Raw genomic sequence first — 16,138 nt, 5'->3', positions numbered from 1 at the left:
TCCTATCCCCAATTCTATCCCCAATCCTATCCCCAACTGTATCCCCAATCCTATCCCCAACCGTATCTCCAATTCTATCTCCAACCCTATCCCCAACCGTATCCCCAACCCTATTCCTATACCTAACCCTATCCCCAACCCTATCCCCAACCCTAACCCTAATCCTATCCCCAACCCTATCCCCAACCGTATCCTCAACCCTATCCCCAATCCTAGCCCAACCCTATCCCAACTGTATCCCCAACCCTATCCCCAACTCTATCCCCAACTAAACCCAATCATATCCACAACCCTATCACTAACCCTATCCCCAATACTATTCTTAACACTATCCTATTTAAAGGAGTATTCCCATCTTTAAGATCCTATCCCAATAGATCCTATCCCAATATGTAGTGGGTATAATAATAATATTAGCAAATACCTCCAATTAGAAATGTGCATTAACCCAGTATATAGTAATATTATTTGGACGCTATATGTATCTGTACACTGTATGGCAGTATTAATTTCTATGTATGAGCATTGAGGATCCTTTTTCTCCAGGGGACATTATTTTGTGCATGTTTATGCTTTTGATTTCCCCTTTTTGAGCGCAGCAGCATCTGTCCCAGATGTGACTGTTTACTCGCTCTCCAGTTTATTGCACAACAGACCGCAGGCCGCGGATTACAGAGCGATGCATCCACTTCCACATGACTAAGATGCTCAGTAAATGTCAGATTTCTTCTGTATCATTCTCGTCTGACCCCTCCAGTTCCAGGAATTTGTCTCACAAAATTCTAATTAATATAATATTATAAATGATGACAAAGAGGGAAATGAATTAAAGTGGGAGATGTACGGTCTGGGAAACTCTGTAATGTTTTTTTTATCACAAGCCATCTCTAGTGACTGGGACTTGTGATCAGAGTTGTCAGACAGTATCCTGAGTTGTCAGATAAAAATGAAGTCTAAAAAAACAAGTCCTAACTTTTTTTTTGCTAGATGCACAACAGAAACAAAATTATTTAATGGTAGAATACTGATATAAAAAAACATTTAGAACTGAATTTTTAGGGACTGTAAACCAAATGTTACCTCTCGATTCGCTGGTCTGATGAATATAAGCTATTTGCCCAGTTAGTATATATTTCCCATTTTTACAGGTAGGGGGAGCTCTAGAGCGACTGCATACAGTCCTTACATTGAGTGCCATAATAAGTCTGTATTCAATATACTACTTAGCTCCCCCTAGTGGCAGCTGCAGGAAGGAAGCGTTTCTGCATGTAAATATATTAAACCACTCAAACATTGTGACTTTTCTCAACTTTTAAAAATGTGGGTTTGGTTTTCCAGGAGAGGTGGATAATTCCGAGCGATAAAGATTTATTATTAATTGTGAAATTGGCACAATCAATGACAGCTGATTTCAATTTTGACCTTTAAAACAGACCCCCAAAAATGTGCCAAATTTATGAAGATGTGTGCGCCGGATCCTCCATGTGATGCTCTGTGATTGTACAGAGACTTGGCGTCAAATCGCAGCTTTTGGGAGTGGATATCGGTGCATGAAACAGATGTGGAGGGGTTGCGGCAGCACAGTTATCGGAACTTATAAATGTTGGCGAGGCGTTCTGTACGCCACGAACATCAATCAGATCAGCGACTGTAAAACTTGGCAAGTGGACGACTGTAGTATGAAATGCGAAATCTCATGCTACATGTGTGCAGCTCTATATCAGAGAAATGTAACTCCCCTAAATCCTCAGAAGGGTGGGAGCGCTGATTTTCAGCCTACAAGAAGTAGTTTGTTTAAATGGGATAATTTTATTTTTTTACTCAAATGCTTGTATTTGGAGCTAAAAATCATTTCTGCAATTGGTTCTCACTACAAACATTGCATCACTTTCTTTCTGAAGCCTCTGTGTGTTACATTGTCTATTGCTGGCTGCAGAATGAGTGATCCGAAAATCTGTCAGTGAGCTCTTCATGATGGTCTGACGGGAGAATCTGTAACTTTTTTTTATCTGTCTTTTTCTGACCTTCTCTCAGCTGAGTTGTCATCAAAGACCTCATCAAAGTTCAATCACAAGATGAGCAGTTTTTTGACCCCAAACTAACTCTTCTATGCAAAGTCCCTTTAATGTTGATGACGTCCATACCTTTGTTTTGTAAGTCTGTGCCTCCTTTTTATAGAAATCCATCTGCGAATTTTCATACAAATGAGCCACATGTGCAAGGGGCCTGGTCCTGCACTACAGCTCTCTAACTGCTCTCGCTCTTTCTCTGCTCGCTGCTGCCTCCAGTCACTCTTGTCTGTGACTTGCATCAATGCCCGAGATGTAGCAAAAATTGCTATCATCCCCGGTTTGCTGTGAACTATCCCTAGTAGTGCTATGAGCTACTATTGGTGGTTGCGAAATTCCTCTATTGGTGCCCGCGAACTTCCCCTAGTGGTGGCTGTGAACTTCCCCTAGTGGTGGCTGTAAGCTCTCCCTAGTGGTGGCTGTAGGATCCTCCTAGTGGTGCCTATGAGCTCCCTCTTGGTGGTTGTGAGCTTCCCAAAGTGGTGGCTGTGACCTTCCCCTAGTCCTGGCTGTGAGCTCCCCCTTAGTAGTGGCTGTAAGCTCCCCCTAGTGGTAGCTGTGAGCTCCCCTTAGTTGTGGCTGTGAGCTCCCCTTAGTCGTGGCTGTGAGCTCCCCTTAGTGGTTGCTGTGACCTTCCCCTAGTCCCGGATGTGAGCTGCCCCTTGTTTGTGGCTGTGAGCTTCCCCTAGTGGTGGCTGTAAGCTCCCCTTAGCCTTGGCTGTGACATTCCCCTAGTGGTAGCTGTGAGCTCCCCTTAGTCCTGGCTGTGAGCTTGCCCTAGTGATGGCTGTGACCTACCCCTAGTGGTAGCTTTGAGCTCCCCTTAGTTGTGCCTGTGACCTTCCCCTAGTGATGGCTGTGATCTCCTCCTGGTGGTGGCTGTGAGCTCCCCTTAGTCCTGGCGGTGAGCTCCCCGTAGTGGTGGCTGTGAGCTCTCCTCTTAGTGGTGGCTGTGAGCTTTCCCTAGTGGCGGCTGTGAGCTTCCTCTAGTGGCGGCTGTGAGCTCCCCTTCGTCCTGGCTGTGAGCTCCCCTTAGTCCTGGCGGTGAGCTTCCCCTAGTGATGGCTGTGAGCTGAACCTTAGTTGTGGCTGTGAGCTTCCCCTAGGGGTGGCTGTGAGCTCCCCCTAGTGGTGGCTGTGAGCTCCCCTTAGTCCTGGCTGTGAGCTCCCCCTAGTGGTGGCTGTGAGCTCCCCTTAGTCCTGGCTGTGAGCTCCCCCTAGTGGTGGCTGTGAGCTCCCCTTAGTCCTGGCTGTGAGCTCCCCCTAGTGGTGGCTGTGAGCTCCCCTTAGTCCTGGCTGTGAGCTCCCCCTAGTCCTGGCTGTCAGCTCCCCCTAGTGGTGGCTGTGAGCTCCCCTTAGTCCTGGCTGTGAGCTCCCCCTAGTGGTGGCTGTGAGCTCCCCCTAGTGGTGGCTGTGAGCTCCCCCTAGTGGTGGCTGTGAGCTCCCCCTAGTGGTGGCTGTGAGCTCCCCCTAGTGGTGGCTGTGAGCTCCCCTTAGTCCTGGCTGTGAGCTCCCCCTAGTGATGGCTGTGAGCTCCCCCTAGTGGTGGCTGTGAGCTCCCCTTAGTCCTAGCTGTGAACTCCCCTAGTGGTGGCTGTGAGCTCACCCTAGTGGTGGCTGTGAGCTCCCCCTAGTGGTGGCTGTGAGCTCCCCCTAGTGGTGGCTGTGAGCTCCCCTTAGTCCTGGCTGTGAGCTCCCCCTAGTGGTGGCTGTGAGCTCCCCTTAGTCCTGGCTGTGAGCTCCCTCTAGTGGTGGCTGTGAGCTCCCCTTAGTCCTGGCTGTGAGCTCCCCCTAGTGGTGGCTGTGAGCTCCCCTTAGTCCTGGCTGTGAGCTCCCCCTAGTGGTGGCTGTGAGCTCCCCTTAGTCCTGGCTGTGAGCTCCCCCTAGTGGTGGCTGTGAGCTCCCCCTAGTCCTGGCTGTCAGCTCCCCCTAGTGGTGGCTGTGAGCTCCCCCTAGTGGTGGCTGTGAGCTCCCCTTAGTCCTGGCTGTGAGCTCCCTCTAGTGGTGGCTGTGAGCTCCCCTTAGTCCTGGCTGTGAGCTGCCCCTTGTTTGTGGCTGTGAGCTCCCCCTAGTGGTGGCTGTGAGCTCCCCCTAGTGGTGGCTGTGAGCTCCCCCTAGTGCTGGCTGTTAGCTCCCCTTAGTGCTGGCTGTGAGCTCCCCCTAGTGGTGGCTGTGAGCTCCCCCTAGTCCTGGCTGTCAGCTCCCCCTAGTGGTGGCTGTGAGCTCCCCCTAGTGGTGGCTGTGAGCTCCCCTTAGTCCTGGCTGTGAGCTCCCTCTAGTGGTGGCTGTGAGCTCCCCTTAGTCCTGGCTGTGAGCTGCCCCTTGTTTGTGGCTGTGAGCTCCCCCTAGTGGTGGCTGTGAGCTCCCCCTAGTGGTGGCTGTGAGCTCCCCCTAGTGGTGGCTGTGAGCTCCCCCTAGTGCTGGCTGTGAGCTCCCCTTAGTGCTGGCTGTGAGCTCCCCCTAGTGGTGGCTGTGAGCTCCCCCTAGTGGTGGCTGTGAGCTCCCCCTAGTGGTGGCTGTGAGCTCCCCCTAGTGGTGGCTGTGAGCTCCCCCTAGTGCTGGCTGTGAGCTCCCCCTAGTGGTAGTTGCAGGCAGACAGAAACTTATTTACGTTTGTAACTTTGTGATTTGAGGTGTCAGAAAAGCTGCGCTCCATCCCTTTAAAGATACATTATAAAATAAATTATCAGGAGAATTTTGTGCCCTTTCAAGAGAAAAAAAAAGGAAAAGAAAAAGCACAGAAGAGCCTCGGATTGCATCGCAGCAGCTTTCCAAATCTTTGCCACTTTGTCCCTTGCCAACAACTGGCACCACCCGTCTTACATAAAACTCCTCCAGGACGGTGAGGTCACTTTTTGTGCCCGCAGAGTCTGCATAAGTTTAACTTTCCTGAATTATGGCGATCCATCCGCCCCCTCCCCCCAGAAAGTGAGAACGTTTTACACCCCAGCGAGGGCGGCGTTCGGTCTGCACCGTTTAGATGTCGCGCTTCTCATGCGGAGGAGACGGGTTTCTGGCTGCAGCACAAAACACCGAGACGCCGCAGTTCTGCAGCTGCCACATAAATGCTCCCACTCAGAAGATCACCGTCAAAATAACAATTGCGACCGCGGTGCAGGAAACGCTCGCTTCCTGTTGTCCTAGCAACACAAATAAGCAAAGCAGAACTTTATATAGAATTTATATTATTTTCGACAAAACATTCCAAAACATTCAGAGGTAGACAGCTGGTGAGCCCACAATACCCAGCAGGGGCTGTCCACAGGGGCCAAAGTACCCTCCAGCGGGCGCCTGCCCAGCAAAGTGCCACCTACTGCTACAGCGGGACACAAAATGATGTCAGCAGTCATATTGGAAATGGACATAATGATAGATACATTGTAATCAATAAGTTCCGGTTTTATTCATCAGTCCCATTGCTCCCTCATGTATAACATTCGGCCCCTCGCCCCCCGGTGTATAACCTCCAGCCCCCCGCCTGCCTTTACTACCATGTGACACAACAGCAGAAGGTGCAGAGCTCCTGATACCAGCACGGTCCTGTAAAAGGAGCCACCGGGGTAACAAGTCCGTCCATGACATTCATTCCTCCTGAATCTTCCCCCATCACCTGTGAGTGATATTATTGGGAAGTGGAAGAAACTGCGGCAAGTCACCTGCGAAGTGGAGACCCCGTAACGTTACAGAGCGGGGGGCCGAGTGCTGAGGATCAGAGGACAGAAAAGTCACCACCACTCTGCTGACCCCATAACTGCAGAGTCCAGACCACCTCTGGTAGCAGCACAAACACTGCCCCCCCCCGGGAGCTTCATGGCCGGGCAGCAGTATGCAGCAGTACATCACCAAGCACAATGCCGAGCATCGGATGGAATGGTGTAAAACTGCGTACCCCAATATCATCTGCTGCGGCCCACAGCCACTTTGCCCGTTATTGGCCACAGGCCCTTTAATTCTGCTGAGGTGCGCGCAGACGGCCGCTCTGTAGCCCAGCGCCGCACCATTGCTCATTCAACTTATTGGCATCATAGACGCGGATACAATTGAAAGCACTGATGGAGGAGAGAGCGTCAGACGCTCCCTCTCCCATCACTCCCCTCTGCTTGTGACTCAGCGGGTGCATGATGACGTCACTTCATCGTGGGCCACGCTGTACCAGCAGTAGAGCAGAGCCTGGAGCAGCGCGGGAAACAAGGAGGAGGGGTGAATATTGTGAGTGTGTGTGAGTGCAGGGGCTTCACTATACTGTGTGTGCGTGTGTGTCTGCACTATACTGTGTATTGGGGAGCTGCACCTGCACTATACTGTGTGTGGGAGCTGTGCTGTACTGTGTGTGTGGAGGAGCTGCACTGTACTGTGTGTGCGGGGGAGCTGCACTGTACTGTGTTGGAGCAGCTGCATTATACTGTGTGTGTGGGGCGCTGCACTATACTGTGTGTGGGAGGGAGCTGCACTATACTGTGTGTGGGGGGGAGTTGCACTATACTGTGTGGGTGGAGCTGCAGTATACTGTGTGTGGGAGGGAGCTGCACTATACTGTTTGTTGGGGAGCAGCACTATACTGTGTGTGTGGGGAGCTGCACTATACTGTGTGTGTGGGGAAGCTGCACTATACTGTGTGTGGGGGGGAGCTGCATTGTACTGTGTGTGGGGGAGCTGCACTATACTGTGTGTGGGGGCTGCACTATACTGTGTGTGGAGGGCTGCACTATACTGTGTGTGGGGGGAGGTGCACTATACTGGGTGTGGGGGGTTGTTGCACTATACTTTGTGGTGGGGGGAGCTGCAATTTATTTAAATCTTTGAATCAATATAGTTTGTTAATTTTTAAGTTAATATTTTTATACGGCCTCCGAACGCTATTATAAAATTCCAAATGGCCCTTGGCAGAAAAAAGTTTCCCCATCCCTGATTTAAGGGGAACTTGCTGGCTTGGATCAACTAGTGACGGTAACCCTGATCGTATCCGTGTATGACTTGCAGGATTTCTTGATGCAATTGTCACAGGAATCCACTGGGGAATTAGGAATAGAGCGAGGATTAGAGGTGATTGATATTTCATCCTCTCTCTTATATCTGAAATAGTAATAATAATAAGATAAAACATTCCTGCTGGTTTCTACTACAGATGAGTTTGGTTACAATGTTACATTCTCGGCATTGTTCTTTTGTAACATTAGCTGATGTATGGCGCTGTGTGTAGACGGCCTGGACCTTATATAGTGCTCCTGCGGTAGGGGGCTTCATCCTTCCCATACTGTAATTCCCCCAGGAGGAATTCCAGGTATCTGTTACTATTAGGATAAATATTTACCCATCAGTTTATTATCAGCTCTGGATCCAGAAGGCGCAGACATGAGCGTCCGTCATACCGAGGATGTCACTCTGGAGCTCTGGTGTATATATGAGGTTATTTACACACCAGAGTATTGGCAGCAGGAGCTTTCCCAGTTGTGCAGACCCTACATCTGTGCACAAGGGGCGATAAACCAACCCTAACATGGCAACAGTCAGCAGAGGCAGAGCCTTGGAGGAAATCAACTAATGCCTCTGTGGAGTGTGTCCGCCGCACATCACCTAATGTTTGAATCACAGGTTTTTTGTTAAATGTATCTTTTTCACTCACTGATCACTGTTCCTTCAGGAAATGCACATGCACATTAGCAGGAATAGACTGACTCAGGTTCTATCTTTTGTATTGAAGCATCTAATGAGCAAGTGCAAAGGGAGAAGGAGGTGAGCTGTGACATCCCCTATTGTGAATGGTGAATCCTGTGTTATCTACTGTATATACAGGTGTTATCAGTCATTGTACAGGAGGAGGAGGTGAGCTGTGATATCACCTATTGTGAATGGTGGATCCTGTGTTATTTACTGTATATAGAAGTGTTATCAGTCATTGTACAGGAGGAGGTGAGCTGTGAGATCATCTATTGTGAATGGTGGATCCTGTGTCATCTACTGTATATAGAGGTGTTATCAGTCATTGTACAGGAGGAGGAGGTGAGCTGTGACATCACCTATTGTGAATGGTGGATCCTGTGTTATCTACTGTATATAGAGGTGTTATCAGTCACTGTAAAGGGGGAGGAGGAGGTGAGCTGTGAAATCACCTATTGTGAATGGTGGATCCTGTGTTATCTACTGTATATAAAGGAGATATCATCATTGTACAGGAGGAGGAGGAGAGTTGTGACATCATCTATTATGAATGGTGGATCCTGTATTACCGTATCTACTGTGTATAGAGGTGTTATCAGTCATTGTACAGGAGGAGGAGGTGAGCTGTGAAATCACCTATTGTGAATGGTGGATCCTGTGTTATCTACTGTATATAGAGGTGTTATCAGTCATTGTACAGGAGGAGGAGGTGAGCTGTGATATCATCTATTGTGAATGGTCGGTCCTGTGTTATCTACTGTATATACAGGTGTTTTCAGTCATTGTACAGGAGGAGGAGGTGAGCTGTGACATCACCTATTGTGAATGGTGGATCCTGTGTTATCTACTGTATATAGAGGTGTTATCAGTCATTGTACAGGAGGAGGAGGTGAGCTGTGACATCACCTATTGTGAATGATGGATCCTGTGTTATGTACTGTATATAGAGGTATTATCAGTCATTGTACAGGAGGAGGAGGTGAGTTGTGACACCACCTATTGTGAATGGTGGATCCTGTGTTATCTACTGTATATAGAGGTGTTATTAGTCATTGTACAGGAGGAGGAGGAGGTGAGATGTGACATCCCCTATTGTGAATGGTGGATCCTGTGATATCTACTGTATATAGAGGTGTTATCAGTCATTTTAGAGGATGGGGAGGAGGTGAGTTGTGACATCATCTATTGTGGATGGTGGATCCTGTGTTATCTACTGTATATAGAGGTGTTATTAGTCATAGTACAGTAGGAGGAGGAGGTGACCCGTTACATCACCTATTGTGAATGGTGAATCCTGTGTTATCTACTGTATATAGAGGTGTTATCAGTCATTGTACAGGAGGAGGAGGAGGAGGTGAGCTGTGACATCACCTATTGTGGATGGTGGATCCTGTGTTATCTACTGTATATAGAGGTGTTATCAGTCATTGTACAGGAAGGGGAGGTGGGCTGTGACATCACCTATTGTGAATGGTGGATCCTGTGTTATCTACTGTATATATAGGTGTTATCAGTCATTGTACAGGAGGAGGAGGAGGTGAGCTGTGACATCACCTATTGTGAATGGTGGATCCTGTGTTATCTACTGTATATAGAGGAGTTATCAGTCATTGTACAGGGGGAGGAGGTGAGCTGTGACATCATTTACTGTGAATGTTGGATCCTGTGTTATATACTGTATATAGAGGTGTTATCAGTCATTGTACAGGAGGAGGAGGTGAGCTGTGATATCATCTATTGTGGATGGTGGCTCCTGTGTTTACTGTATATAGAGGTGTTATCAGTCATTGTACAGGATGGGGAGGAGGTGAGCTGTGATATCATCTATTTTGAATGGTGGATCCTGTGTTATCTACTGTATATAGAGGTGACATCAGTCATTATACAGGAGGAGGAGGTGAGTTGTGACATCAGCTATTGTGAATGGTGGATCCTGTGTTATCTACTGTATATAGAGGTATTATCAGTCATTGTACAGGAGGAGGAGGTGAGCTGTGACATCATCTATTGTGAATGGTGGATCCTGTGTTATCTACTGTATATAGAGGTGACATCAGTCATTATACAGGAGGAGGAGATGAGTTGTGACATCAGCTATTGTGTCATGATTCCCCAATGGCATGGGAACATCAGAAACACAAAATAACAGACTAGCTCTCGGGTGATGGAAACTCAAGCTGACCGTGACCTAAATCTACCACACAACTAACAGTAGCCAGGGAGCATACCTACGGCTTCCTATATGCCACGCGCCAGCCGGAGGACTAACTACGCCTGGAAGAGGAAGGAACAGACCTGGCTTACCTCTAGTGAAATTCCCCAAAGATGATAGTAGCCCCCACATATATTAACGGTGAGTTCAGAGGAAAAGACATACACAGTATGAAGGTAGATTTAGCAAAGCGAGGTCCACTTACTAGATAGAGGAAGGATACAAAAGAGGACTTCACGGTCAGCTGAAAAACCCTTTCAAAAACCCATCCTGAAATTACTTTAAGACTCCTGTGTCAACTCATGACACAGGAGTGGCAATTTCAGTCCACAAGAGCTTCCAGTAACAGGGAATGACAAAACTGTAAACTGGACAAAATATACAAAACAAAAAGGACAAGAGTCCACTTAGCTGATCAGCAGACTAGTAGCAGGAACATGCAACTGAAAGACTCAGGTTACAATGATGACCGGCAAGGAAGTGACTGGAGAGCAAGGCTAAATAGGGAACTCCCAAAACTGATGGAAACAGGTGAGCTGAGGGAGAAAAGCACACACAAGCCTCCAGTACCACCAGCCACCACCAGGGGAGCCCAAAAAGCGGATCACAACAGTACCCCCCTCTTAAGGAGGGGGCACCGAACCCTCACAAGAACCGCCAGGGCGACCTGGATGAGCCCTATGAAAGGCACGAACCAAATCCGAGGCATGAACATCAGAGGCAGTTACCCAAGAATTATCTTCCTGACCATAGCCCTTCCATTTAACCAGGTACTGGAGTCTCCGCCTGGAAATACGGGAGTCCAAGATCTTCTCTATAACGTACTCCAATTCACCCTCAACCAGCACAGGAGCAGGAGGCTCAGCAGAAGGAACCACCGGCACCTCGTATCTCCGCAACAACGACCGATGGAACACATTATGGATAGCGAAAGATGCCGGGAGGTCCAAACGAAAGGAAACGGGGTTAATAATCTCCAAAATCCTATAGGGACCGATGAACCTAGGCTTAAATTTAGGAGAAGAAACCCTCATTGGGACAAAACGGGAAGACAACCACACCAAGTCCCCAACACGAAGACGAGGACCAACCCGACGCTGGCGGTTAGCAAACCGCTGAGTCCTCTCCTGGGACAAATTCAAATTGTCCACCACTTGTCCCCAAATCCGATACAACCGATCCACCACAGCATCTACTCCAGGACAATCCGAAGACTCCACCTGACCAGAAGAAAAACGGGGATGAAACCCCGAATTGCAAAAGAAAGGGGAAACCAAAGTGGCAGAACTAGCCCGATTATTAAGAGCAAACTCCGCCAACGGCAAAAAGGCAACCCAATCATCCTGATCCGCAGACACAAAACACCTCAAATACGTCTCCAAAGTTTGATTAGTTCGCTCCGTCTGGCCATTAGTCTGAGGATGGAAGGCAGACGAAAAAGACAAATCAATGCCCAACCTGGCACAGAATGCCCGCCAAAATCTAGAAACGAACTGGGTACCCCTATCAGAAACGATATTTTCAGGAATGCCATGCAAGCGAACCACATTTTGAAAAAACAAAGGAACCAACTCAGACGAGGAAGGCAACTTCGGCAATGGCACCAAATGAACCATCTTAGAAAAACGGTCACACACCACCCAGATAACAGACATCCTCTGAGAGACAGGAAGATCAGAAATAAAGTCCATAGAGATGTGCGTCCAAGGCCTCTTTGGAATAGGCAAGGGCAACAACAACCCACTAGCCCTAGAACAACAAGGCTTGGCCCGAGCACACACATCACAAGACTGCACAAAAACACGCACATCTCGAGACAGAGATGGCCACCAGAAGGATCTAGCCACCAAATCCCTGGTACCAAAAATTCCAGGATGACCCGCCAGCGTAGAAGAATGAACCTCCGAGATGACTCTACTGGTCCAATCATCAGGAACAAACAGTCTACCAGGTGGACAGCGATCAGGTCTATCCGCCTGAAACTCTTGCAAAGCACGTCGCAGATCTGGGGAAATAGCGGATAATATCACCCCATCCTTAAGAATACCTGTAGGTTCCGAATCACCAGGGGAATCAGGCTCAAAACTCCTAGAAAGGGCATCCGCCTTCACATTCTTAGAACCTGGTAGATATGAGACCACAAAATTAAACCGAGAGAAAAACAACGACCAGCGCGCCTGTCTAGGATTCAGGCGCCTGGCAGACTCAAGGTAAATCAGATTCTTGTGATCAGTCAAAACCACCACCTGATGTCTAGCACCCTCAAGCCAATGACGCCACTCCTCAAATGCCCACTTCATGGCCAAAAGCTCCCGATTACCGATATCATAATTTCTTTCGGCGGCAGAAAATTTTCGAGAAAAGAACGCACAAGGTCTCATCACTGAGCAATCGGAACTTTTCTGCGACAAAACCGCCCCCGCTCCGATCTCGGAAGCATCGACCTCAACCTGAAAGGGGAGAGAGACATCGGGCTGGCGCAACACAGGGGCAGACGAAAAGCGGCGCTTAAGTTCCCGAAAGGCCTCCACAGCGGCAGAGGACCAATTGGCAACATCAGCACCCTTCTTAGTCAAATCCGTAAGAGGCTTAGCAACACCAGAAAAACCAGTTATAAATCGACGATAAAAATTAGCAAAGCCCAAGAATTTCTGAAGACCCTTTAGAGAAGTAGGCTGCGTCCAGTCACAAATAGCCCGAACCTTGACAGGGTCCATCTCAACAGAAGAAGGGGAAAAAATGTACCCGAAAAAAGAAATCTTTTGAACCCCAAAAACACACTTAGAACCCTTTACACACAGAGAATTCTCCCGCAAGACCTGAAAAACCCTCCTGACCTGCTGAACATGAGACTCCCAGTCCTCAGAAAAAAATCAAAATATCGTCCAAATACACAATCATAAATTTATCCAGATATTCACGCAAAATATCATGCATAAAGGACTGAAAAACTGAAGGTGCATTAGAAAGGCCGAAAGGCATTACTAAATACTCAAAGTGGCCCTCAGGCGTATTAAATGCGGTTTTCCACTCATCCCCTTGCTTAATTCGCACCAAATTATACGCCCCACGGAGATCAATCTTAGAGAACCACTTAGCCCCCCTTATGCGAGCAAACAAATCAGTAAGCAGCGGCAACGGATACTGATATTTGACTGTAATTTTATTCAGGAGACGATAATCAATACACGGCCTCAGCGAGCCATCCTTTTTAGAGACAAAGAAAAACCCAGCTCCTAAAGGTGACGAAGAAGGACGAATATGTCCCTTTTCCAGGGACTCCTTAACATACTCTCGCATGGCAGCATGCTCAGGTACAGATAGGTTAAACAAACGACCCTTTGGAAATTTGCTGCCTGGAATCAGATCTATGGCGCAATCACACTCTCTGTGGGGAGGGAGAGAACCAATTTTAGGCTCTTCAAAAATATCCCCAAAATCCGACAAAAATGCCGGAATCTCAGAGGGAATAGATGACGAGATAGAAACCAAAAGTATGTCCCCATGAGCCCCCCGACATCCCCAGCTTAACACAGACATAGTTTTCCAGTCCAGTACTGGGTTATGAGACTGTAACCATGGTAATCCAAGCACCAAAACATCATGTAAATTATGCAGCACGAGGAAGCGAATCATCTCCTGATGGTCTGGAGTCATACGCATAGTCACTTGCGTCCAGAACTGTGGTCTATTACAAGCCAGAGGTGTAGAATCAATACCCTTCAGAGGTATAGGAACTTCCAGAGGCTCCAAATCAAACCCACAGCGCCTGGCGAAGGACCAATCCATGAGACTCAGAGCGGCGCCAGAGTCCACATAGGCATCCACGGTAATAACTGATAATGAACAAATCAGAGTTACAGACAGAAGAAATTTAGACTGTAAAGTGCCAATAGAAACAGACTTGTCAACCTTCCTAGTACGTTTAGAGCATGCTGATATAACATGCGCGGAATCACCACAGTAGAAGCACAAGCCATTTTTGCGCCTAGAATTCTGCCGCTCGCTTCTTGACAGAATTCTGTCACATTGCATTTTCTCTGGCGTCCCTTCAGAAGATACCGCCAAATGGTGCACGGGTTTGCGCGCCCGCAAACGCCGATCAATCTGAATCGCCATTGTCATGGACTCATTCAGACCTGTGGGCGTAGGAAACCCCACCATGACATCCTTAACGGCATCAGAAAGGCCCTCTCTGAAATTTGCCGCTAGGGCGCACTCATTCCACTGAGTAAGCACAGACCATTTACGAATTTTTTGGCAGTATATCTCAGCTTCATCTTGCCCTTGAGACAGGGCTATTAAAGCTTTTTCAGCTTGAATCTCCAAATTAGGTTCCTCATACAGCAACCCTAAAGCCAGAAAAAACGCATCCACATTGAGCAACGCAGGATCCCCTGGTGTCAATGAAAATGCCCAATTTTGAGGGTCACCTCGCAGCAAGGAAATTACAATCTTAACCTGCTGGACAGGATCTCCTGAGGAGTGAGGTCTGAGAGAAAGGAATAATTTACAATTACATTTGAAATTCAGAAACCGAGATCTATCTCCGGAAAATACCTCTGGTGTAGGAATCTTAGGTTCAGAAATAGGAGTACGTATAACATAATCTTGTAAATTCTGAACCTTCGTAGCAAGATTATTTAAACCTGCAGCCAAACTCTGAGGGTCCATCCTTAAACCGGAGAGATCAGAGCCATTCAAGGATTAGAAGGAGAGAAAGGCAAGGCTGTAAATAGAGCAGAAATACAACTGAGCCAACTAAGTAGCAAACATGAGAGGAAAAAAAAAAAAAAAAATCTACAGACTTCTTTTACTCTCCTTTCTTCTGCCAATTACTTTAACAGCGGCCGGTCATACTGTCATGATTCCCCAATGGCATGGGAACATCAGAAACACAAAATAACAGACTAGCCCTCGGGTGATGGAAACTCAAGCTGACCGTGACCTAAATCTACCACACAACTAACAGTAGCCAGGAAGCATTCCTACGGCTGCCTAGATGCCACGCGCCAGCCGGAGAACTAACTACGCCTGGAAGAGGAAGGAACAGACCTGGCTTACCTCTAGAGAAATTCCCCAAAGATGATAGTAGCCCCCACATATATTAACGGTGAGTTCAGAGGAAAAGACATACACAGTATGAAGGTAGATTTAGCAAAGCGAGGTCCACTTACTAGATAGAGGAAGGATACAAAAGAGGACTTCACGGTCAGCTGAAAAACCCTTTCAAAAACCCATCCTGAAATTACTTTAAGACTCCTGTGTCAACTCATGACACAGGAGTGGCAATTTCAGTCCACAAGAGCTTCCAGTAACAGGGAATGACAAAACTGTAAACTGGACAAAATATACAAAACAAAAAGGACAAGAGTCCACTTAGCTGATCAGCAGACTAGTAGCAGGAACATGCAACTGAAAGACTCAGGTTACAATGATGACCGGCAAGGAAGTGACTGGAGAGCAAGGCTAAATAGGGAACTCCCAAAACTGATGGAAACAGGTGAGCTGAGGGAGAAAAGCACACACAAGCCTCCAGTACCACCAGCCACCACCAGGGGAGCCCAAAAAGCGGATCACAACACTATTGTGAATGGTGGATCCTGTGTTATCTGCTGTATATAGAGGTGACATCAGTCATTATACAGGAGGAGGAGGTGAGTTGTGACATCAGCTATTGTGAATGGTGGATCCTGTGTTATCTACTGTATATAGAGGTATTATCAGTCATTGTACAGGAGGAGGTGAGCTGTGAAATCACCTATTGTGAATGGTGGATCCTGTGTTATCTACTGTATATAGAGGTGTTATCAGTCATTGTACAGGAGGAGGAGGTGAGCTGTGATATCACCTATTGTGAATGGTGGATCCTCTGTTATCTACTGTATATAGAGGTGTTATCAGTCATTGTACAGAGGAGGAGGTGAGCTGTGACATCACCTATTGTGAATAATGGATCCTGGGTATCTACTGTATATAGAGGCGTTATCAGTCATTGTACAGAAGGAGGAGGTGAGCTGTGATATCATCTATTGTGGATGGTGGATCCTGTGTTATCTACTGTATATAGAGGTGTTATCAGTCATTGTACAGGAGGAGGTGAGCTGTGATATCATCTATTGTGAATGGTGGATCCTGTGTTATCTACTGTATATAGAGGCGTTATCAGTCATTGTACAGAAGGAGGAGGTGAGCTGTG

At 47.6% G+C, this 16,138-nt stretch overlaps 1 protein-coding gene across 1 annotated transcript in view; it reads left to right on the top strand.

Moving 5' to 3' along the window:
- The window catches only part of ARHGAP31 (Rho GTPase activating protein 31), a 189,270-nt gene that overhangs the window by 136,009 nt on the left and 37,123 nt on the right, over positions 1-16,138 (top strand). The window lies entirely within an intron of this gene.

This window comes from Ranitomeya variabilis, chromosome 3 (assembly GCF_051348905.1).
Source record: "Ranitomeya variabilis isolate aRanVar5 chromosome 3, aRanVar5.hap1, whole genome shotgun sequence".
NCBI lineage: Eukaryota > Metazoa > Chordata > Amphibia > Anura > Dendrobatidae > Ranitomeya > Ranitomeya variabilis.
Note: the sequence above shows the minus strand (reverse complement) of the source record. Positions and strands in the feature narration are given on the sequence as shown.